General features: G+C 37.3%; 1 protein-coding gene across 6 annotated transcripts in view; it reads right to left on the minus strand.

The window, feature by feature from the left end:
• Positions 1-24,068, minus strand: part of DCBLD2 (discoidin, CUB and LCCL domain containing 2) — an 89,170-nt gene that overhangs the window by 41,805 nt on the left and 23,297 nt on the right. The window lies entirely within an intron of this gene.

The following is a 24,068-nucleotide window of genomic DNA, read 5'->3' on the forward strand; positions in this document are numbered from 1 at the left end:
AAAGAAAAAATGAAAATATGTCAAGTAATAACTAAATAATTCAAAAGAAAAAAATGGTACAGGCATCAGTGATCTTACAAAGATTCAATTTCTTGTGAAAGACATTACTCTTTAAAATAGTAGTGAAGACGGGCACCAGGGTAGCTCAGTTGGGTAAGCGCCCAACTTCTGACTTCAGTTCAGGTCATGATTTCATGGTCCCTGAGTTCGAGCCCCATATAGGGCTGTGTGCTGACAGCTCAGAGCCTGGAGCCTGCTTCGGATTCTGTGTCTCCTTCTCTGTCTGCCCCTCCCCAACTCACACTGTCTCTCTCTCTCTCAAAATAATAAAAATAATCATAAAAAAAATAGTGAGGAATTAAAATTAACTTAAAGCACTTCATGCAGGCAGGTGGCTCATAAACACATTAACAGTCAATCAGTAATATTCTTTTTTTTTTTAATTTTTTTTCTTAATGTTTTTATTTATTTTTGAGACAGAGAGAGACAGAGCATGAGCAGGGAAGGGGCAGAGAGAGAGGGAGACACAGAATCGGAAGCAGGCTCCAAGCTCTGAGCCATCAGCACAGAGCCCGATGCGGGGCTCGAACTCACAGACTGTGAGATCATGACCTCAGCCGAAGTCAGACGCTCAACCGACTGAGCCACCCAGGCGCCCCAATCAGTAATATTCTTAACATACTCCCCAGAGTGCCCCTAGATTCCTGGGCTTAGGGCACCCTTAAACTTTTTCAGACTCCCTAAATTTCTCTTCCAAGATTACTGAAGTTCTAGTCAATCCCTTGAGGTGATCATGCCCAGTCCTACAGCTTTAACTATGCTCTGACAATTCACATTTACACCTCTTCCCAGAGCTTTTCCCTTGAACTTCAAATATTTATATCTAAATGCCAACTTTTAGGGGTGCCTGGGTGGCTCAGTCAGTTATATGTCTGACTTCATCTCAGGTAGTGATGTTGTTTCTCTCTTTCTCATGAAAATAAAAACATTAAAAAAAATTAAATGCCAACTTTTATCCTTTAATACTTAACAGACACATGAAAATAACATATCCTCAGTACAGATTAATAAAAGTTTAAGAAAAAAATTAGAGCAAGGTATACACCAACAACTAATAAAAATGCATTTGCTTATGTGCTTGCTAACCTAAAAGATTCTGAATAAAGAATAACATTCCAAAAATATTTGGGGCTGTGGTAATATCATTCTAGAACGAGAGTAATGTGTGCTTCCACAAACACCATTTTCAAGGACTACACATGATTTTGTGAGTAACATATCCCAAGGAATCAACAAGAAAAGCCCACCAGAACTTGTAAGAAAGTTTAACAATATCACAGGATACAAAAATCAGTTATATTTCCACATACTGGTCACAAATAATCTGAAATGAAATTTTAAAAACTTTGTAATAGCATCTAAAGATTAAAATACTTAAGGATAATTTTTTTTGTTAAAAATTCAAAACCAATACACTAAAAAATAGAAAACACTGATAAAATTTAAAGGAAAGCTAAACGAACTGGGAGACAGACCAAGTTCATGGACTGGAAGACTCAATGTTGTTAAGATGTCAGTTCTCCCAACACTGATCTACTGAGTCAATCAATCTCTACCAAAACTAGACTTTTCCTTTTCCTTTTTTTTTTTTTTTGATGTGTTTTATTAAGCAAAGATTTTATTTTATTTTATTTTTAATTTACATCCAAATTGGTTAGCATATAGTGCAACAATGATTTCAGGAGTAGATTCCTTAGTGCTTACCCATTTGGCCCATTCCCCCCACACACAACCCCTCCTGTACCCTCTGTTTGTTCTTCATATTTATGAGTCTCTTCTGTTTTGTCCCCCTCCTTGTTTTTATATTATTTTTGTTTCCCTTCCCTTATGTTCATGTTTTGTCTCTTAAAGTCCTCATATGAGTGAAGTCATATGATATTTGTCTTTCTCTAATTTCGCTTAGCATAATACCCTCCAGTTCCATCCACATAGTTGCAAATGGCAAGATTTCATTCCTTTTGACTGCCTATTAATACTCCATTGTATATATATACCACATCTTCTTTATCCATTCATCCATCGATGGACTCTTTGGGCTCTTTCCATACTTTGGCTATTGTTGATAATGCTGCTATAAATATGGGGGTGCCTATGTCCCTTCAAAACAGCACACCGGTATCCCGTGGATAAATGCTTAGTAGTGCAATTGCTGGGTCGTTCTATTTTTAGTTTTTTGAGGAACCTCCATACTGTTTTCCAGAGTGGCTGAACCAGCTTGCATTCCCATAGAATTTTCCTTTTTCAAAAATTAATAAGGCTAAAATGCATATGGAAATGCAAAGGACATAGACCAGGCAGAACAACGTAGTGAAAAAGTTGGAAGACTAATATAACCCAATTTTAAACTTCTATAATACTACAGTAAACTATAATACTGTAGTAATCGAGACAGTGTGATACATTGTAATAGCAAATCTCTATCTATATCTAAATCTTTATTTGTATCTATATCTACACCTATATGTATATATCTATGTATTTCAATGGAACAGAAAAGAGTTCAGAAATAAGCCCACATATGTGGTCAACTGGTTTCTGACAAAGGTGTGAAGGTAACTCAGCAGATAAAGGACAATGCTTTCAACAAGTGTATTAAACCAGGTGGATATCAAAATGCAAAAACAAATAAACTTAGAACTTCACTTCAAGTCAAAATGGATCACAGACCTAATTCTAAGAGCTGTACTTATAAAACTCTTACAAGAAAACACAAGAGAAATCTTTGTGACTTTGGGTTAGGCCAAGATTTCTTAGATCCAACCCCAAAAGGGAAATCCATTAAAGGAAAAAATGAGTAATTTGCACTTCATCAAAATTTAAAACGTTTCCTTTTGAAAAGATACCATTAAGAAAATTTAAAGGCAAAATACATACTGGGAGAAAATGTTTACAAAACATTAATCTGATCAAGAACTATTATCTGAAATGTGTAAAGAATTCTTACAACTCAATTTAATCTTGTAAAATGGGCAAAAGATTTATAAAGCCAATCTATAAAGACGACCTACTACATGGCAAATAGGCACATAAGATGGTCAAGAGAGCCAGTCATCAGAGAAATGAATATTAAAGCTACAATGACAGACCACGGCACCCCCATTGGAATAAAAGACTGACTAATAATAATCAAAAAAGACTGACAATACCAAACATTGGTGAGGATGTGGAGAAACTGGAACCTTCAAACGCTGATGGCAGAACTGTAAAATGGCAGAGCCATTTTTGGACAACAATTTGGCAGTTTCTGAAGATGTTAAATAAGCATATGTACATATATAATCCAGCAAGTACACTTCTATTATCCACCCAAGAGGAAAGCAACCATATGTCCACAGAAAGACTATGCAAATGGTCACAGCAGTATTTCTCATATTTGCCCCAAACAAAATAACTTAATTGTCCATCAACTAATAAATGGATTAAAAATGTGGTATATATCCATACAAAGAACTACAACTCACCAAGATAGGAACAAACTAATGATGCACACAAAAACATTAATGAAGCTCAAAACCATTATGCTATACAAAAGCTATTTATATTTCTAGAAAAGACCAAAAAAAAATTAGAGGTAGCAGATCAGTGGCTACCTGGGACTGGGGGTAACGTAGAAATGGACTACAAATGGGCACAAGGGAACTTTTTGGTGTGACAGAAGTTTCTAAATCTAGACTTCACTGATGTTGCACAGCTATATAAATTTACTAAAACTCATCAAACCATGCATTTAAAATAGGTGAATTTTATGGTATGTAAATTATAGCTCAATAATGAAGTTTTTCAGAAGAAATACACACAATGAAACAATTTGTATTGTCAGAAACCATCAGGTGTTTCATACAAAAAAAAAAAGTACACAAAATCAGACACAGCAGAAAGAGGCTTTCAAAGATTTATTCCAAGTGGCCATATAGCAGCTGAAAAAACTTGAACTCTAATACATCAGTAGATTGCTCAAAATAACACTACTCGTCCGTCAGAGGTGAAATCAGTCCGGAGCCTGGGTCCTCCGCTTTGTCCCGTACCTTATTCTTCTGCACACTACTTTCCACTACTGGTGCTGACACCTTCCCGGGGGCTGCAGAGAGGAACATTTAATACAGCACGATCTTCTCCCCTGTGAGGGATCTGGGGCAGTCGCTGCTCTCTCCTTCCCACCCACAGCAGTAACACCCTTTCGCTTTTTCCTTCCGCATCCCAGCAACAGCCTCACTCCTTAACTAAGTTAGTAAATGCTTCAGCTTGTCTTCTGACGTAAGCCACCTAAATATCTCGCAATACTGCTTTCACCCTTAACTGAATTATGTAAATCTATACCACCTTCATTTTGAGATTAACTGCAGAGGCACAGCCTACTCCTTCCACTTCACTCTAAAGCCATTTTTAACTTTCCAAAAGATCACATACAAGTAGAATTGTGAAATTCAGCCGTATTTTTTAAAACGAGTTCTTCTTTACAACTGTTTTTCCCTGTCAATGAAAAAGTACTACACTTGTACTACAAAAGTACTACATTTCATTTTTTTTTTTTCAGAAAATGAGAACAATTTAACCCTAAAGCCAGACTGACAGTTGTCAGTTAAAACGGAAACCCCAAATTCTAAAACATCTAACACTGTCTACAGCTTTTATACATAGAACTTTTCTTTCAAGACATAATTCTCCAAAGCTTTACAACTTCTGAATTATTTTTATAAAATAAGCTTATACATGTGATAATTCTGTAAAAACTTTTAGGATGAACAGAGTAGTTGTACCTAAGAATAATTTCAGGCCCACATCTGAACAGAGTAACATATCAGAGACAAATCATATCTTATTCTATGTATCACTGTGTTTTACATTATTTTTACCCCTCAACTTGGAAAGGTAAATTCAATTTTTCTGTTCTGCAGTCAGATTAGCCTGACAGAAACTGACAAAGAAAAGCCATTCCAACAAATTTCCTCCCCTTGAGGCACAGAAAAGCTGCTATTATGTCTTACAGTGAACCACATCCACAACCTTATCACAACTGGTTTTAAAGTGGCTGTATGACTCTCTGGTCATTGTACAGAACTTTTACAAAAAAGGTGCCAACAAAGAAACAACAACCGAAAGAACTACTCTAAAAATAACAAGGAATATACTACATTTACAAAGTTTAAAAAAAAAAAAAAACCTGAATTTAAAAGCCAAAAACATTCACTAGCTTCTTGATTTATTTAGCATTACAAAAGACCAAACTTCAATGTGCACGTGCATTAACACACACACTTGGCCTTAGGTAATAGGGTGTTCAATATCTATATCTATACCTGCATCTATCTATATAGTCTTTGCTCATCCTTTATTTCTTTAAAAACACCTACTGTGGGGGAGAAAAACTTTCCATTCCTAAATATGGCATGCAATTTAAATAAAGCTAGCAATATTTTTTTAATGTTTATTTTTGAGAGAGAGCACAAGTGGAGAGGGGCAGAGAGAGAGGAGGACACAGGATCCAAAGCAGTCTCTGCTGTCAGTTTCAGTGCTGACAGCAGGGAGCCTGATGCGGGACTTCAACACATGAACCACGAGATCATGACCTGAGCCGAAGTCCAACGCTCAACCAACTGAGCCACCAAGGCGCCCAAAAGCTATCGATATTTTTAACATTCAAGCAAAATGACACTCAAAAAGTTCTACAAGTTATTATCTGCATATACAAAAAGATGATTAGATCTTCAAACTTCAATACTAAATAACTCAAAAATAGACTAATAAATAGAATATTAAATACTATATTATTTTTAAATACTAAAGATCTTCAAATAATGACCTAATATTATAAGCAGTAAAGTACAAATGTTATTCCACATCTTATCTCAAATGTTAAAAATATCAGAACCTATAAAATTTGTTAGCAAGGCCAAATGTATGCAGAGCTGGTACCCATCACATTACATCTTTTCATTTTTTTTAATTTATTTTTTATTTGAGAGAGAGACAGAACACATGCAAGCAGGGGAGAGGGGCAGAGGAAACGATAGAGGGAGAGGGAACGGGAGTGGGAAAGGGAGAATCTCAAGGAGGCTCCATGCTCAGTGTGGAGCCTGACTTGGGGCTTGATCCCAAGACCCTGAGATCATGACCTAAACAGAAATCAAGAGTAGGACGCTCAACTAACTGAGCCACCCGGCTGCCCCCACATTAAATCTTAAGGCCAAATGGGAACAGGTAGAGGCAAGAGAAATTGCATACCTAGGATCTCTACACCAGTCAGTTAATACTTGAAAATGTGATCAAGTTTCATCTGGGCTCATCAGCACTAACTGTTCTTTGCCACTTAAGAATCTATATATGTGTGATTTTATTACAAGGCTGATCAAGGCCCTCAGTACAAATAATAACTTTTCAGATACTCTTAGGTAAAAATGAAAAAGATCATACTTAAAGAATATTATGGGGGTGCCTGGGTGGCTCATTCAGTTAAGCGGCCGACTTCGGCTCAGGTCATGATCTCGCAGTCTGTGAGTTCGAGCCCCGCGTCAGGCTCTGTGCTGACAGCTCAGAGCCTGGAGCCTGTTTCTGTTTCTGTGTGTCTCTCTCTGCCCTCCCCCCATTCATGCTCTCTCTCTTTCAAAAATGAATAAATGTGAAAAAAAATTTTTTTAAGAATATTATGATGCCATGCAGAGGTGTCTTTATAAAAATTTTATCATGTATACTAAAACATGATAATGTGGACAGAATAGTACAAGTATTTCCTGTTAGCACTGCAGCTTTACCTCCTGCTTCATCATTGGGGTTACCTTGTCCTCTGAAATGTGAATAAGTTCAAAATGTGGTGGAAACTAAACTTTAAAAAAAACTACTCTTCTGCAAAACTCAATAGGCAGTAGGTACTAAAGAACAGATAATCTCAGTTTTTAAAAAAAAAGGAAGAAAAGGACTTTGTAGGTGCTCAAGTGAGTTCAAGATATACTACATAAACACCTGTCTTCACCTCTTATTCCCACCTAAGGAATGTGATTTACCCATCACACAAGTAATGCAAGCACTTAGCAAAATACTCTGGGAAAGAAAGAAAAAATTCATTCCTAATCTGGGCAATATACTAGTTAATTATTTAATTTCATCTTCTTAGTTTGGCCATTCAAAGACACTCCTAAATTAACATAAATCATTTAACTGCTACCGATTATAGGTCCTGCAAATGGCTTTCAAACTCAGCCAACATCTCTAAAAGTTTCTCCTGGATAAATAAGAGAAGAATTTCAAACAACACTATATGGATATATACAGAAAATTCTAAATACAAAAGTTAATCAACTATGTTAATAACCATAAGACCTAAAAACACTGGTTTATAGTTTAGAAAAACTCATGCTCCTTGGGGCACCTGGGTGGCTCACTCAGTTAAGCATCTGACTTTTGGTTTTGGCTCAGGTCAGGATCTCACATTTCATAAGTTCAAGACCCACATCGGCCTCTGCACTGACAGTTCAGAGCCTGCTTGGGATTCTGTCTCTCCCTTTCTCTGCTCCGCCCCCCCCCACCCCCCCCCCAGCTTGTGCTCTCTCTCTAAATAATTAAACTTAAAAAAAAAAAAAAAAGAGATTTCATGCTCCAGGCAAATGAAAATGTTTAAAAAATCATTACCCTCAAGAAACTAGAGTAACAAATTAATTTCAAAGTGAGAAGAAGAAAAAATTTAAGAATTAGAGCAGAAACCAGTGAAATTGAAAACAGGAAATTAATAGAGAAAATTAAAAAGCCAAAGGCTGGTTCTCTGAAACAAAAGTCAGTAAGGCTCTAATAAGGCTAATTAAGAAAAAGAGAGGACGCAAATCACTAATATTAGAAATAAAAGTGCAAATGCCACTAATGGCACCATGGTCATGAAAAGATAATAAAAGAATAGCATGAAAAAATCTATGTCCACAAATTTGATAACCTAGATCAAATGAACTGGTTCCTTGAAACACAATTTGCCAAAACACTAGCAAGAAGAAACTGATAACCTGAATAGGCCTATATCTATTTAAGAAATTCAATCAATAATTAATAAACTTTCAAAAGACAAAGCACCAGGCACAAATGTGTTCACTGATACATGTTACCAAACATTTAAAAACAAAATTATACCAATTCTCTATAATATCTTTCAAAGGAAAGAAGCAGAGGGAATACTTTCTAACTTATTCTATGAAGCTAGCACTACCATAAAACCAAAATCAAACCCATTACATGAAAAGAAAACTACAGGTCATGGAATAGGCCATCAGGTTATTTATCACAGGATACACATAAAAATCCTTAACAAAATATTTAAAAAATCAAATCCAACAATCTTAAAAAGAATTATACACCATGATCAAGTGTGATTTATCTCAGGTATGCAAGGTAGGTTCAACATTTTAAAATCAATTGATGCAATCTATCACATCAGCATGCAAAAGTATCATGATCAAATCAGCAGATGCAGAAAAAGCATTTGACAAAATCCAACATCCACTAATGATATAAACTCTCAGTGAACTAGGAATAGAGGGGAACTTCCTTAGGTTAGTAAAGAATATTTACAGGGGCACCTGGGTGGCTCAGTCGGTTAAGCGTCTGACTTCAGCTCAGGTCATGACCTCGAAGTTTGTAGGTTAGAGCCCGCATCGGCTCTGTGCTGACAGCTCAGAGCCTGGAGCCTGCTTCAGGTTCTGTGTTTCCCTCTCTCTCTGTTCTTCCCCCACTCATGCTATATCTCTGTCTCTCAAAAATAAATAAATGTTAAAGAAAAATTTTTTAAAGAATACTTACAAAAAACCTAAGCTAACATCATACTTGACAGTGAGAAATTCAAAGCTTTTCCAGTAAGATCAGAAACAAGGCAAGAATGTCCCCTCTCACCACTCCTGTCAAACATCATACTGGAAGTATTAGTTAACACAGTAAGACAAGGGGGAAAAAAGTACACAGACTGTAAAGGAAGAAATAAAATTGTGTTTGTTCACAGATGATATGATTATCTATGTAGTAAATCAAAAAGAAGTGAACAAAAAACTCTTGTAACTAATAAGCAATTATACAAGGTTGTAGAATACAAGATTAATAGACAAAAGTCAATTGCTTTCTTATATATCAACAATAAACAAGGGGAATTTGGAAATAAAAACGCAAAATTTACATCTTACATGAGCAGCCTCCAAAATGAAATAGGTATAAATCTAATAAAATATGTGTAAGATCTATATGAAGAAAACTACAAAACTCCAAGAGTGAAATAAATGGAGAGATGTTTCCCATTCATGGATAGGGAGACTAAATTTTGTCAAGATGTCAGTTCTTGCCAACTTTATAAGATTCAATCTGATCCCAATCAAATTCCTAGCAAGCTGGGATAATTGGATATTTGCACGTAAAGGAATGAAATTGGACTCCTATCTCATACCACTCACAAATATTAACTCAAAATGGATTAAAGACTTAAATGTAAAACCTGAAATCATGAAATCTCTAGAAGAAAACATAGGAATAAAGTTCCTTGACATGGGTCTTGGTAATGATTTTTTGAATATGACAACTAAAGCACAGCATCACAATAAAAGATAAATAAGAAGGACTATATCAAACTAAAAAGCTATATAGCAATGGCACAAAAACAGACACTCAGATCAGTGGAACAGAATAGAGAACCCAGAAATGGACCCACAAACATATGGCAAACTAATCTTTGACAAAGCAGGAAAGAATAGCCAATGGAATAAAGACAGTCTCTTCAGCAAGTGGTGCTGAGAAAACTGGACAGCAACATGCAGAAAAATGAACCTGGACCACTTTCTTACACCATACACAAAACTAAACTCAAAATGGATGAAACACCTAAACATAAGACAGGAAGCCATCAAAATCTTCGAAGAGAAAGCAGATAAAAACCTCTTTGATCTTGGCTGCAGCAACTTCTTACTCAACACGTCTCCAGAGGCAAGGGAAACAAAAGCAAAAATGAACTACTGGGACCTCATAAAAATAAAAAGCTTCTGCACAGCAAAGGAAATAATCAGCAAAACTAAAAGGCAAGCAATGGAATGGAAGAAGATATTTGCAAATGACATATCAGATAAAGGGTTAGTATCCAAAATCTATAAAGAACTTATCAAACTCGACACCCAAAAACCAAATAATGCAGTGAAGAAATGGGCAAAAGACATGAAATAGACAATTCTTCAATGAAGACATCCAGAGTGCCAACTGACCCATGAAAAAATGCTCAACATCACTCATCATCAGGGAAATACAAATCAAAACCACAATGTGATACCACCTTACATCTGTCAGAATGGCTAACATTAACAATTCAGACAACAGATGTTGGAAAGGATGTGGAGAAAGAGGATCTCTTTTGCACTGCTGGTGGGGATGCAAACTGGTGCAGCCACTCTGGAAAACAGTATGGAGGTTCCTTAAAAAAACTAAAAATATAACTACCCTACGACCCAACAATTGCACTACTAGGTATTTATCCAAGGGATACAGGTATGCTATTTCAAAGGGGCACACGCACCCCAATGTTTATAGCAGCACTATCAACAATAGCCAAATTATGGAAAGAGCCCAAACGTCCATCAATGGATGAACAGATAAAGAAGATACGGTGTGTGTGTGTGTACACACACACACACACACACACACACACACTGGAGTATTACTCAGCAATCAAAAAGAATGAAACCTTGCCATTTGCAACTACGTGGATGGAACTAGAGGGTATTATGCTAAGCGAAATTAGTCAGGGAAAGACAAATATCATATGACCTCACTCATATGAAGACTTTAAGACACAGAACAGATGAACATAAAGGAAGGGAAGGGAAGCAAAAATAATATAAAAACATGGAGAAGGACAAAACATAAGAGACTCATGAATATGGAGAACAAACAGAGGGTTATGGAAGGGGTAGTGGGAAGGGGGATAGGCTAAATGGGAAAGGGGCAGTAAGGAATCTACTTCTGAAATCACTCTTGCACTATACGCTAACAAATCTGGATGTAAATTCAAAAAATAAAATAAAGCTATACAGCAAAAGAAACCATCAATAAAGTACAAACACAACCTATGGAAGGGAAATAAAAATATTTGCAAACCATGTATTTGTGAGGGGTTAGTATCGAAAATATAAGAACTTATACAACTCAAAGCAAAAAACAAAATAAATAAAATAACCCAATAAAAAAATGGGCAAAGGACCTAAACAGACATTTCTCCAATGAAGATACACGAAAAGCCAACAAGTACATGAAAAGATGCCAACATCACTAGTCATTAGGGAATTACAAATGAAAACCACAATAAAATATCATCTCGTCTGTTAGAATGGCCATCATCAAAAAGGTAAGAGATACCAAATGCTGGTGTGGATGTGGAGAAAAGAGAGAACCCTGTGCACTGTGGGACTGTAAATGAGTAGTCACTACAGAAAACAGAACAGAGGATTCTCAAAAAAATAAAAAATACAACCACCATAAGATCTGGCAATTCTACTTTTGGTAATATATCCAAAGCAAGCAAAAACTGACTGAAAAAGATATCTGTACTCCGACATTCACAGCAGCATTATTTACAATACCCAAGATATGGAAACCACTTAAGTGTCCATGGATGGATGGATGGATACATATACATACAACAAAATATTATACAACAAATATCATTCAGCCATAAAACATGCGGGCACCTTACCATTTGCAATAACACTGATAGACCTTAAAGGCATTATGCTAAGTGAATTAAGTCAGAGAAAGACAAATACTTTATGATCTCACGTATATGTGTAATCTAAAAAAACTCACCAAATGCACAGAAAATAATATCGGGTTTATGGGCACCAGAGACAGGGGGTGAGTGGGGGTAGGGGGTATATGAGATGATGGATGTTAGTTGAACCTACTGTGGTCTTGCCTTTTGGGAGAAGGAAGGGATGTAACTCAAGGGGAAGACATGCAAGATGTAAGTGGGTCATCTGTGTGGAGATGGTTTGGATGCATAGGAAACTTGAGTCTCAGTATGATACAAGGAAGCCTCAGCGGAGAAAGTGGCTAAGGACTCCCAAGTATGCTCCAAAGGAAATGGACTTAAGGGCCTCAGGAAAATGTGGTGGGGCAAGAACCAATTCTAAGTGCATAAGCAGTACTAAACGTAACTATTTCTTCTACCATGGAAACTCAGGTTTCCAATTTTTCCATACTTTAGATAATGGCACATAGAGTTGTTAAGTATAACTTATTTCCATATTTAAAACGATTACTGGGGCACCTCGGTGGCTCAGTCAGTTAAGCATCCGACTCAATTTCAGCGCAGGTTCGTGAGATCAAGCCCCACACCAGGCTCTGTGCTGACAGTGTGGGGCCTGCTTGGGATTCTCTCTCCCCCTGCCCCCTTCTCTCTCTCTGTCAAAATAAATAAACTTAAAAAAATTTCCTCTGGTATGTGACATTCCTATGCTTCTAGAGTATTCTCTTAACTGGATTCCTGCCTTTAAAATTTTTTTTTAACTATCTGTATGTTACATATATGGTAAGAGGGAGATTTTCCTGGGTTTGCCTGACCTAATCAGGCCCTTTAAAAGCAAAGTGTTTCCTCTGGTTAGTCTATTAACTGGAAATTACAGAGAAATGCCTGCTGGCCTAAAAGAAAAAGAACATCTATGTGCTGAACACTGCAGGTGGTCTTTGGAACTGAAAACAGTCCCTGGGCAATAGGGAGCAAGAAAATGGGACCCCAGTTTTACAATTACAAGTGAATTCTGCCAACAAGCAAAGAGCTTGAAGAGAACCTCCAGCTTCAGAAAGGAACCACATCCCTAGATGATTACCTTGATTTCAACCAGGCAAGACCCTGAACAGGGAATCCAATCATGCCAAACCCAGACTTCTGATCTACAGAAACTGAGATAATCAATTATGCTATTTTAAGCTGCTAGATTTGTGGTAACATTACAAAACAACACAAAACGAATCCAACCAGAAATCTACTTTGGTGTACAAGCATACTTCATTTTATTGCACTTTGCCTTATTGTGCTTTGCAGATTGTGCGTTTTTTCTTACAGGCTGAAGGTATGTGACAATCCTGCATCTAGCAAGTCTGTCGGCACCATTTTTCCAACAAACATTTGCTCACTTTGTGTCTCTGTGTCACATTTTAGTAATTCTTACAATATTTCAGGCTTTTTCATTATCGTTAGAGTTGTTAGGGTAATCTGCGACCTGTGATTTGATGTTACTGTCATGACTGTTTTGGGGTGCCATGAAACCCGTAGGACTGGCAGACTTAATCAATGTGTGTGTTCTGACTGCTCCTCCAACCAGTCATTCCCATCTCTCTTCCTCTTAGGCCTCCTTTACTGTGAGACCCAACACTATTGAAATTAGTCCAATTAATAACCCTTCAGTGGCCTTTAAACATTCAGGTGAAAAAGCCGCATGTCTCTCACTTTAAATCAAAAGCTAGAAATCATTGAGCTTAGTAAGAAATGCATGTCAAGAGCTGAAACAGCCTGAAAACTAGGCCTCTTGTGCCAAATAGCCAAACTGTGAAAGCAAAGGAAAAATTCTTGAATGAAATTAAAAGTGCTCCTCTAGTGAACACATGAATAAGAAAATGGAACAGTCCTACTGCTGATGTGAAGAAAGTTTTAGTCTTCTAAAGAAAAGATCAAGCCAGACACAGCATCCCCTTAAGCAGAGCCTAATCCAGAGCAAGGCCCTAAATCTGTGAAGGCTGAGAGAGGGGAGAATGCTGCAGAAGAAAAGCTGGAAGCTAGCAGCAATGGATTTGTAAGATTTAAGAAACCAATCTCTAGGACATAAAAGTGAAAGGTGAAGCAGCACATGCTGAAAAAGCTGCAGCAAATCATCCAGAAGATCTAGCTAAGATAATTCATGAAGGTGGCTACACTGAACAACACATTTTCGGTGTAGACAAACAGTCCCCAATTGGAAAAAGATGCCATCTAGGACTTTCATAGCTAGAGAGAAGTCAATACCTGGCTTCAAAGCTTCAAAGAACACACTGACTCTCCTATTAGGGGCTATGGCAGCTGGCGACTTTAAGTTGAAGCTGATGTCCATTTATCATTTCAAAAATCCTAGAACCCTTAAGAATTATGCTTAATCTATTCTGCCCGTGCTCTAGAAATGGAGCAACAAAGCTTGGATGATAGCACATCTGTATGAAACATGGTTTGCTAAGTATTTTAAGACCACTGTTAAGACCTACTGATCAGAAAAAAAGGCTGCTTTCAAAATATGACTGCTCGTTGACAATGTACCTGGTCATTCAACAGCCCTGATGGAGATATACAATGAAATTAATGTTGTTTTCATGCCTGCTAACATAATATTGCTTCTGCAGCCCATGGATGAAGAAGTGATTTTGATTTTCAAGTCTTATTATTTAAGAAATACATTTCATTAGGCTACAGGTGCCATGGATAGCGATTCCTCTGACAGATCTGGGCAAAGTAAACTGAAAACCTCCTGGAAAAGATATAACATTCCAGATACCATTAAGAACATTCATGATTCATGGGATATGGTTAAATTATCAACCTTAATGGGTTTGGAAGAAGTTGATTCCAACCCTCATGGATGACTGTGAAGGGTTCAAGACTTCCATGAAGGAAGTAGCTGCAGATGTGGTGGAAATAGCAAGAGAATTAGAAGTGGAACCTGAAGATGTAACTGAAATGCTGCAATCTCATGATAAAATTTGAATGTATGAGTAGCTGCTTCTTATGGATGAGCAAAGAGAGTGGTTGCTGGAGATGGAAACCACTCCTGGTGAAGATGCCATAAAGATGGCTGAAATGACAACAAAGGATTTAGAACAGTATATAAACTTAGTTGACAAGGCAGTGGCAGGGTTTGAGAAGATGGACCCCAACTTTGAAATGAGTTCTACTGCGGGTAAAATGCTATCAAACAGCATCACATGCTATAGAGTAATCTTTTCTGAAAGGAAGAGTCAACCGATGCTGCAAAGTTCATTGCGGTCTTAAAGAAACTGCCACAGTCACCCCAGCCTTCAGCAACCACCACTCTGATCAGTCAACAGCCATCAACATTGACCCCAGATCCTCCACCAACAAAAAGATTGACTGAAAAGACTGAAAGTGCAGGTGATGGTTAGCAATTTTTAGCAATCAAGTATTTTTTTTTGAGAAAGTGTTTTTTAAATTTATTTATTTTTAGAGAGAGAGAGAGATAAGAGAATTCTAAGCAGGCTCTGCGTTCCATGCTGACCTGACACAGAGCTTGATCTCACAACCATGTGATAATGACCTGAGCTGAAGTCAAAAGTTGGACGCTTAAGCAACTGAGCCACCTAGATGCCTCAACAATCAAGTATTTTTAAGTTATGTATATGTAAGTTATGTATAGCACATATCTTGTGCTACTGCACACTTACTATAGTATAGTGTAAATGTAACTTTTATATGCATGGGGAAACCAAAAAATTCATTTGACTTGCTTTATTCCAGTACCTGCTTTACTGCCGGGATATGAAACTGAACCCACCATACCTCTGAGGGATGCTTGTATAGTAAGGATACCTTGCCTTTGGATGATCAAATCCGAGAGAAATAAAGTGCAGAGGTTGGAATCTACCCATGACTCAGGTCCTCTTGGCCTATACAATTTGGGGTTTACACTATTTCAATAATGATTAGCTGCCAAGATTTAAAAATCTTTAAACTTCGGGGCACCTGGCTGGCTCAGTTGGTTAAGCATCCGACTTTGGCTCAGGTCATGACCTCACATTTTGTGCATTCAAGCCCTGAATCGGGCTCGTGCTGACAGCTCAGAGCCTGGAGTGTGCTTCAGATTGTGTCTCCCTCTCTCTCTGCCCCTCCCCACTCATGCTCTGTCTCTCTCTCAAAAATAAATAATAAACATTAAAAACAATTTAAAAAATCTTTAAACTTCACATAAATTCTGAATTTCTGGCTTCTCTCAAAAAATAAAAATAAATAAAAATAAAATAAATAAAAGACACCCGGGCCAGTCCTCCACATGACTGTACCTAAGTAATGGCTGTCCCCTTTAAAGAGAGAAAGTCATACATTGGTTTGTTACAGTCCCCACCACTCCATAAAGTCCCCAATCCCGAAGCTCAGTTAGCATTTATCAGTGCAATGCTGTTACTACACTCACCCCATCCCCTGTTTGCATCCTCTTGCATAGAGCTTAGAGGTCTTAAGGTTATCAGATGTCTTTCAAAGTCTGTATTAACTATACTTTTGATAGATAGTGAACAGCAATAAACTCTGGAAGTTGTTAAATGAAAACATTCTACATTCAAAAGAGGGAAGCAATCCCTCTGATGTGAAATAGATTAGAGGTGCTATTATTACTACCATAAAACTTAAGAAATCCGATTTATGTTCTCGACTAAATGGAAGATCATTTAACTTACCCAAGAGATCTGTCACAGAACAACACTCTCCTTACAAACTTGCAACTTAGAAAGAGAAGGTAGAGGGTGGGAGTTACTTGTTAGAGCAAAAGCACATCAAATCTGTCCACCTCCAATAGATGGAATAGATGGAAATGGAGTTTGCTTAGAGAATATCACTCTTAATTTACAAACTGATTTAGGCATGTGATTTTAGTGCTTATGTCCAGAAGCACTTCTAATCACAAAACCAATTCCAAATTTGGAACTTTCAAAGTAATTCATCAATGAACTGAGCCTCCGAATATCCAGGCACTGAGAGAGGTATGCACTAGGAATTTAGTGATGAAACTAGACTGGCACACTGTTGCCCTTGGAAAGCTTAGTGTAGCAGAACAGGGCAAATGCACAGCTGAAGCCCCTAAAATGCATAAGAGGGCATTTTAATACCCAGAAAATGATTAGAAAAGATGCTATCAGTAAGTAACGTCCACCAATAAGGATCACTGCCTTGTGCTTGGTGGGCCAGAGTGAGATGGAGGTATAAAATTAGCCATCTGACAGAGTGATTTCACATACTCTTCTTCCCCCTACCTTTTTAAAATTTTTATTTAATTTCTAGTTAGTTAACGTACAGTGCAATATTGGTTTCAGGAACAGAATTCAGTGACTCATCACTTACATACAACACCCAGTGCTCATTATAACAAGTGCCCTTCTCAATAACCATCACCCATTTAGCCCATCCCCCACCCACCTCCCTCCATCAACCCTCTGTTCTGTTTAAATGTTTTTGAGAGAGAGAGAGAGAGAGAGAGAGAGAGAGAGAGAGAGAGAGAGAGAGAACGCGCGCGCACTCGTGTGCATGTGTGTGTGGCGGGGGGACGGGACAGAGGATCCAGAGGAGGCCGTGCTGACAGCAGTGAGCCCAGTGAGCCCAATGCAGGGTTTGAACTCATGAACACTGAGATCATGACCTGAGATGAAGCTGGACACACAATTGCGTCACCCAGGTGCCACTGATCTCCATCTTTGAGAGCCTCTTATTGTTTCCCTTTTTTCTCCCCCCCCTTATATATTCATGTTTTAAGTTCCATATGTGAATGAAACCATTTTTATCTCTTATTTTGCTTAGCTCTAGCTCCTAGCTCCATCCATGCTGTTGCAAATGGCAAGATTTTATTCTTTTTGATGGCTGAATAATAACTCGTTGTATATACAATAGCACATCTTTTTTATCCATTCATCAGTCGATGGACCCTTTGGTTCTTTCCCCAGTGTGGCTATTGCTGATAATGCCACTATGAACACTGGGGTGCATGTACCCTTTTGAACTTGTATTTTTGTATCCCTTGGGTAAATACCTAGTAGTGCAATTGCTGGGTCATATGGTAGTTCTATTTTTAACTTTTTGAGGAACTTCCATACTGTGTTCAAGAGTGGCTGCACCAGTTTGCATTCCCACCAAAAGTACAAAAGGGTTCCCCTTTCTCCACATTCTCACCAACATCTGTTCTTATGTTGTTAATTTTAGCCATTCTGACAGGTATGAGGTGGTATCTCATCGTGGTCGATTTGTATTTCCCTAATGATGAGTGACATTGAACATCTTTTCACCTGTTGGCCATCTGGATGTCTTCTTTAGAAAAATGTCTATTCATGTCTTCTCACCCTTAACTAGATCAGTTGTTTTTAGGGTGGTGAGTTTGATAAGTTCTTTATAGATTTTGAATACTAACCTTTTATCTTGTATGTCATTTGCAAATATCATTTCCCATTCCATCAGTTGCCTTTTAGTTTTGATTGTTTCCTTCTCTATGCAGAAGCTTTTTATCTTGAGGTCCCAATAGTTCACTTTTGCTTTTGTTTCCCTTGCCTCGGGAGATGTGTCTAGTAACAAGTTACTCCAGCCTAGATCAAACAGGTTGCTGCCTGTGCTCTCCTCTAGGATTTTGATAGTTTTCCCTGTCTCAAATTTAGGTCTTTCGTCCATTTTGAATTTTTGTATATGGTGTAAGAAAGTGGTCCAATTTCATTGTTCTGCATGTTGCAGAAGATGTCCAGTTTTCTCAGCACCATTTGTTGAAGAGACAGTCTTCTTTCCATGCAGTATTCTTTCCTACCTTATTGAAGATGAGTTGACCATATAGTTGTGGATCCATTTCTGGGTTTTCTATTCTGTTCCACTGATACAGTGTCTGTTTTTGTGTCAGTCCCATAGTGTCTTAATGACTATGGCTTGTAATACAGTTTCAAGTCCAGAATCAGGATGCCTCCAGCTTTGCTTTTCTTTTTCAGGATTGTTTTGGCGTCTTTTGTGGTTCCATATACATTTTAGGATTGTTTGTTCTAGCTCTGTGAAAAATGTCAGTATTTTGATAGGATTGCATTAAATGTGTAGATTGCTTTGAGTCATGTTTTTCTTTTGAATGACTGTCTTCCCATAATGATTTCGATTATATGGTGACTAACAATAAGTTGCTTTTGGCTGGACTTAGCATTACCTTTAACTGTTTCAACAAAGACTTACATGGAGAAGATAATCATGGGAAGGTACAGATCTAATTTCCTTTTAAACAATATTGAGTATATTTTTTTAGCATATATTTAAAAGAACAAGTAACAAATATTTTCCATTTTTAAAAGCAATAGCAGTAACACCAATAATGGATTTGCCTTTACTTCCAAAAGACAGTGTTGACTACCTTAAAAGTATATTTTTCAGATGGGGCACCTGGGTGGTTCAGTCTGTTAAGTATCTGACTCTTGATTTCAGCTTAGGTCATGATCTCATGGTTTGTGAGTTCGAGCCCTGCATTGGGCTCCACTGACCAGCAAAGAGCCGGCTTGGGATCCTCTCTCTCTGCCCCTCCCCATTCATGCTCATTCTCCCTCTCTCTCTCTGTAAATAAATTAATTTTAAAAAATAATAAAATAAAAGTGTATTTTTCAGGGCACCTGGGTGGCTCAGTCAGTTAAGTGTCCTGACTCTTGATTTTGGCTCAGGTCATGATCTCGCACTCATGAGATCAAGCCCCATGTTGGGCTCCATGCTGAGTGTGAAGCCTGCTTGAGATTTTGTCTCTCTCTCTCTCCCTCTCCCCCTTCTCTCCTGCCCTCTCTAAAAAAAGATATAAAATAAGAGGGTATTTTTGTATATCAAAAAAATCATTGTGGATTTTGATTTCAGGAGAAGATGGTAATTTCAGTGTTACTTTTTCATGAATAAATGACAGACCCAGTATTTGTACATTTAAAAATAAAGTCCAGGGGCTTCTGGGTGGCTCAGCCAGTTAAGTGTCTGACTCTTGATCTTGGCTCAGGTTATGATCTCACGGTTCAAGTTCAAGCCCTGCACTGACAGTGTGGAGCCTGCCTGGGATTCTCTCCACCCCTCCCCTGCACTCTCTCTCAAAATAAACAAACTTTAAAAAAAGTTTTTTAAATAAGATAAAGTCCACATGGGAAAATGTACCTTGACACTTTTACTCCTACTTCCCATGCCATGTACAAAAATCAATTATGGACGGATTGAAGATAATATGTGTAGAAAGGAAAACGATAAAGCTTTTTTTAGAGGAAAATGTTGGGAACAACTTCATGAGCTATGAGGGGCAAGGATTTTAAAAGAGAACACAAAAAATGGTAACCATAAACTTAAAAAATTAATAACTGAACATTAAAATGGTTAAAATTAAAGTCTACCAAAAGATACCAACAGGGAGATAAAAAGAAAGGCCATAGAAAAAGGGAACATATATGTGTATATATACACACATATGTGTACATATATATACACACACATATATATATACATACACACACACATTTTAAAGTTTACTTATTTCTGAGAGAGAGAGAGAGAGAGAGAGAGAGAGAGAGAAGGAGAACATGAGTGGGGGAGGAGCAGAGAGAGGGAGAGAGAGAATCCCAAGTTGTCTCTGCACTGTCAGCACAGAGCCCCACATGGGTTTGATCTCATGAACTGTGAGATCACGATCTGAGCTGAAATCCAGAGTGAGATGCTTAATCAACCGAGCCACCGAAGCACCCCAGAAGAATATATATTTTGTACATACGGGGTGCCTGAGTGGCTCAGTCAGTTGGGTGTCTGACTCTTGGTTTTGGCGTGGGTCATGGTTTTTAGTTTGTTGGTTTGGGCTTCATGTTGGACTCTGAGCTGGCAGTGAAGAGCCTGCCTGGGATTCTCTGTCTCCCTTTCTCTCTCTCCCTCAAAAGTAAATGGATATGGGGTGCCTGGGTGGCTCAGTCAGTTGAGCAACCGACTTCGGCTCAGGTCATGATCTCACATTTGTGAGTTCGAGCCCTGCGTCAGGCTCTGTGCTGACAGCTTGGAGCCTGGAGCCTGCTTCGGATTCTGTGCCTCCCTCTCTCTTTGCCCCTCCCCTGCTCATGCTCTGTCTCTCTGTCTCTCTCTCAAAAATAAATAAAACATTAAAAAATTAAAAAAAAAAGTAAATGGATAAACATTAAAAAAAATTAATACACATACCCCAAAGAACTCATGCCAGTATATAGAAAGAACTACTACAAATAAGAAAATGATCACCCAACAGAAAAAAAAATGCATAAAATATTTCAACACTTTTCAGAAAAGATAGTCAAATGGCTAATAAACACATGAAAAGAGAATAATATGATTAGCCATCAGGGACATGCAAAGCAAAGCTACAATGTGGTATCAGCACACACACACACAAGAATGGTTAAAATGGCAAAAGGAGAGATTAGTAACTGGAATTCTCATACACAGCTGATGTGTCTAAACCACCACAACCACAAATGCATTCGGCAATATCTACTAAAGATGAACACATGCATATCCAGTGAACCAGCAACTCCTCTTCTAGATGTCGAACTGGACACTCACATTCACCAAAAGATGGGTAAGAAAATGCTCACAGCAAACAATCCGTGATAGACGAGAACTGGTTATATGGTCGATATAACTTAATCTCCTAATTGTTAGAAATTTAGATTGCTTCCAATTTCTATATAGTGAAAAATGTTGGAATATACATCTTCTTTAGTTTTTGAAATATTTCCTTAAGAAGGATTCTTAATATGTATTTCAAGACTGTTAGCCGAGTGAGCTATAACTACTAAGAGATTGCAACATTAAAAAAAGTACCAATTTCACTATATCCATGTGAACATAAAATTTTTATATATTTTTTACTAATGAAAAATTCAAGGAGGGAATATATTGAGTTTTAAAAATTTGCATTTCTTTAAGTACAGGTGCCTCTAATAATAACCTCTTAAAGAATGGGAGGAGCACATAACTTTTTATAACTATCTATGATGGTAACCAAAGGGCCTCGATGGAAAATTTTATAGCATTCATGTGGACCAAAATATTTACAAAGGAATACCAATCTTCCCCATCAAATTTTTCTTAGTAGGTTTTCTTTCTCTTAGGAAACTTACACTTTGAGGGTAAGACTTATCTTCTGGAAAGCAATCAAACCTCTGGACAGAAGAGAAAATCATTAATCTGTTTCTATTTTATTAATAAAAGCTCCTATAAATGTAGTGACTCAATGCTTTGGCTTTTATTAAGTTGATAGTTTCTTTCTTGATAGCTGGCAGAATTTCTCATACTAAGTATAATTAATATAAAAATGAGTCACAACAACGTACAGACTTCAGTAAAAACCAGATGTGTCGTCAAAGCATCACAGGTGAGACATACATAGCATACCATGAAATTTCTTTCAAAGCTTTTATAGAAAAATAAAATTGTCACCATTTAGGAGATGTCAAAGGCTTTTTATAGTATTTCCTGTAAAGGCCCACAAATAGGAATTCGTGGGTAGGACTGCACAGTAGCTTAAGTTTTATCCAGTTGAATCCTGCCAAAAAATGAGACAGTTGTCAATTCTTCATTGACATGCCTCAAACATTAGAGGAAACATTTTGAAGTGATAACATCATTTATACAGACAAAGTGTATTTTTTTTTCTCTTCTAGGTCACTAAGCTAGCTTAACCATTCCAGGGCACAAAGATTCACTACGGTATTTTGAATTGTGTATGGCTTCTGTACTTTGCAATGCTACAAACAACCTCATATGATACACCTCGGCATTAGGGACAAATCCAGATTAAATTTAAATTTCCACTGAGCCTTCTCATGAAAACTATCCACAGGAATCCATGTATTTTCATGATGAACAAATATGAGATGCCTTTTGCCTTTCTGACGACTTGTTTTCATAGGCTAGGACTTTATCTCACATAAAACTGCGTGGCTCTTACATGTATCATTCAAGATACCTACACTCATTAAGATTACCCACCATTTCTTCAATTCCTGCTTATGGAAAACTGCTCTAAATGGAAAATGTTAGCAATGACGACTGTATTGTAATACTTTTACTGCTTTCAAATGAAAGAGTACTTATCACTTTATTTTGACATAAAATAATTATTTTTTACAAAGACAACTTTAAAAGAAGGAGGAAGAAACTCAAAGGGTCACAGACCAGTAAAGCATAGCAACAGATTTCAGGGAGTCTAACAATAACCTAAGTGGTAGAAGTCAAGGAAAGACCCAATGGGGAAGACAAAGATGATCAAGGTATCCCATGCACAGCCAGAAAATACTGGGAAAAACAATCCACTGGTAAATGAGAATACTGACTTCAGGGAAGGAACTTAAGAGCGCAGAAATCCTCAGTAGTGCAATTTTGGAAAGGAAACACTTCAGGGAGAAGTAGGTTAAAAGCAATAGAGAGGAATTCTTTGGAACAAACATTGTAAAGGAGAGAAAAAGCAAAGCAAGGAGGGAAAAATTTAGAATCCTGCAAGATGAAAGAAAGAAAGAAAGAAAGAAAGAAAGAAAGAAAGAAAGAAAGAAAGAAAGAAAGAAAGAAAGAAAGAAAGAGAAAGAAAAGAACACACCTCCTCCTCCACCTCAACCTCTTTTCTAGAAAAAGAAAGTACCTACTACACTGGCAGAAGAGGGCTATCATGAACCTATCACAAACTATAAAGTAAACAAAGCACTGCAAACTACCACCCTTGTCCACACAAATACCTAGCTACAGCCTTTATCTACTTAAAAAAATATATAGTATACAAACAAAATACAAGAATCCCAACAATTCAGTTTATGGAAACCTCCTCCCACTAAAAAAACAATGGTAAAGCAGAAGGAAACTGAACACTCCAAACTTAATGTTACGTCCTCAAACAATTGGAGATATGATAAAACCACTTGAAACAGAAAATCAAAAACTAAAAACAGAGATGGACAAAATCTGAAAGAACTAAGAACTGGTCTCACAAAACAAAGAAATGACAAAATTACATAAAAAGTAAAGACCATATTATGTACAAAGTGCACAAGGAATAATGGATTCTAATGAAAACATAATAATGAATATTGAAAAAAAGAATAAAAATAGAATGAAAAGGAAATAAAAAACTAAAAGGACTGGTGAGAATGTGGCTGAAAGGGCAAGGAAGATCTAATTTTCTTATACTTAAAATCAAAAAAAGATCCACAAGACAATGGAACAGAATATTAAAAGTATCATCCCACAAAACTTTCCCGAAGTGAAAAATCTGTAT

The sequence above is a fragment of the Felis catus genome, chromosome C2 (genome assembly GCF_018350175.1).
Source record: "Felis catus isolate Fca126 chromosome C2, F.catus_Fca126_mat1.0, whole genome shotgun sequence".
NCBI classification, from domain to species: Eukaryota; Metazoa; Chordata; class Mammalia; order Carnivora; family Felidae; genus Felis; species Felis catus.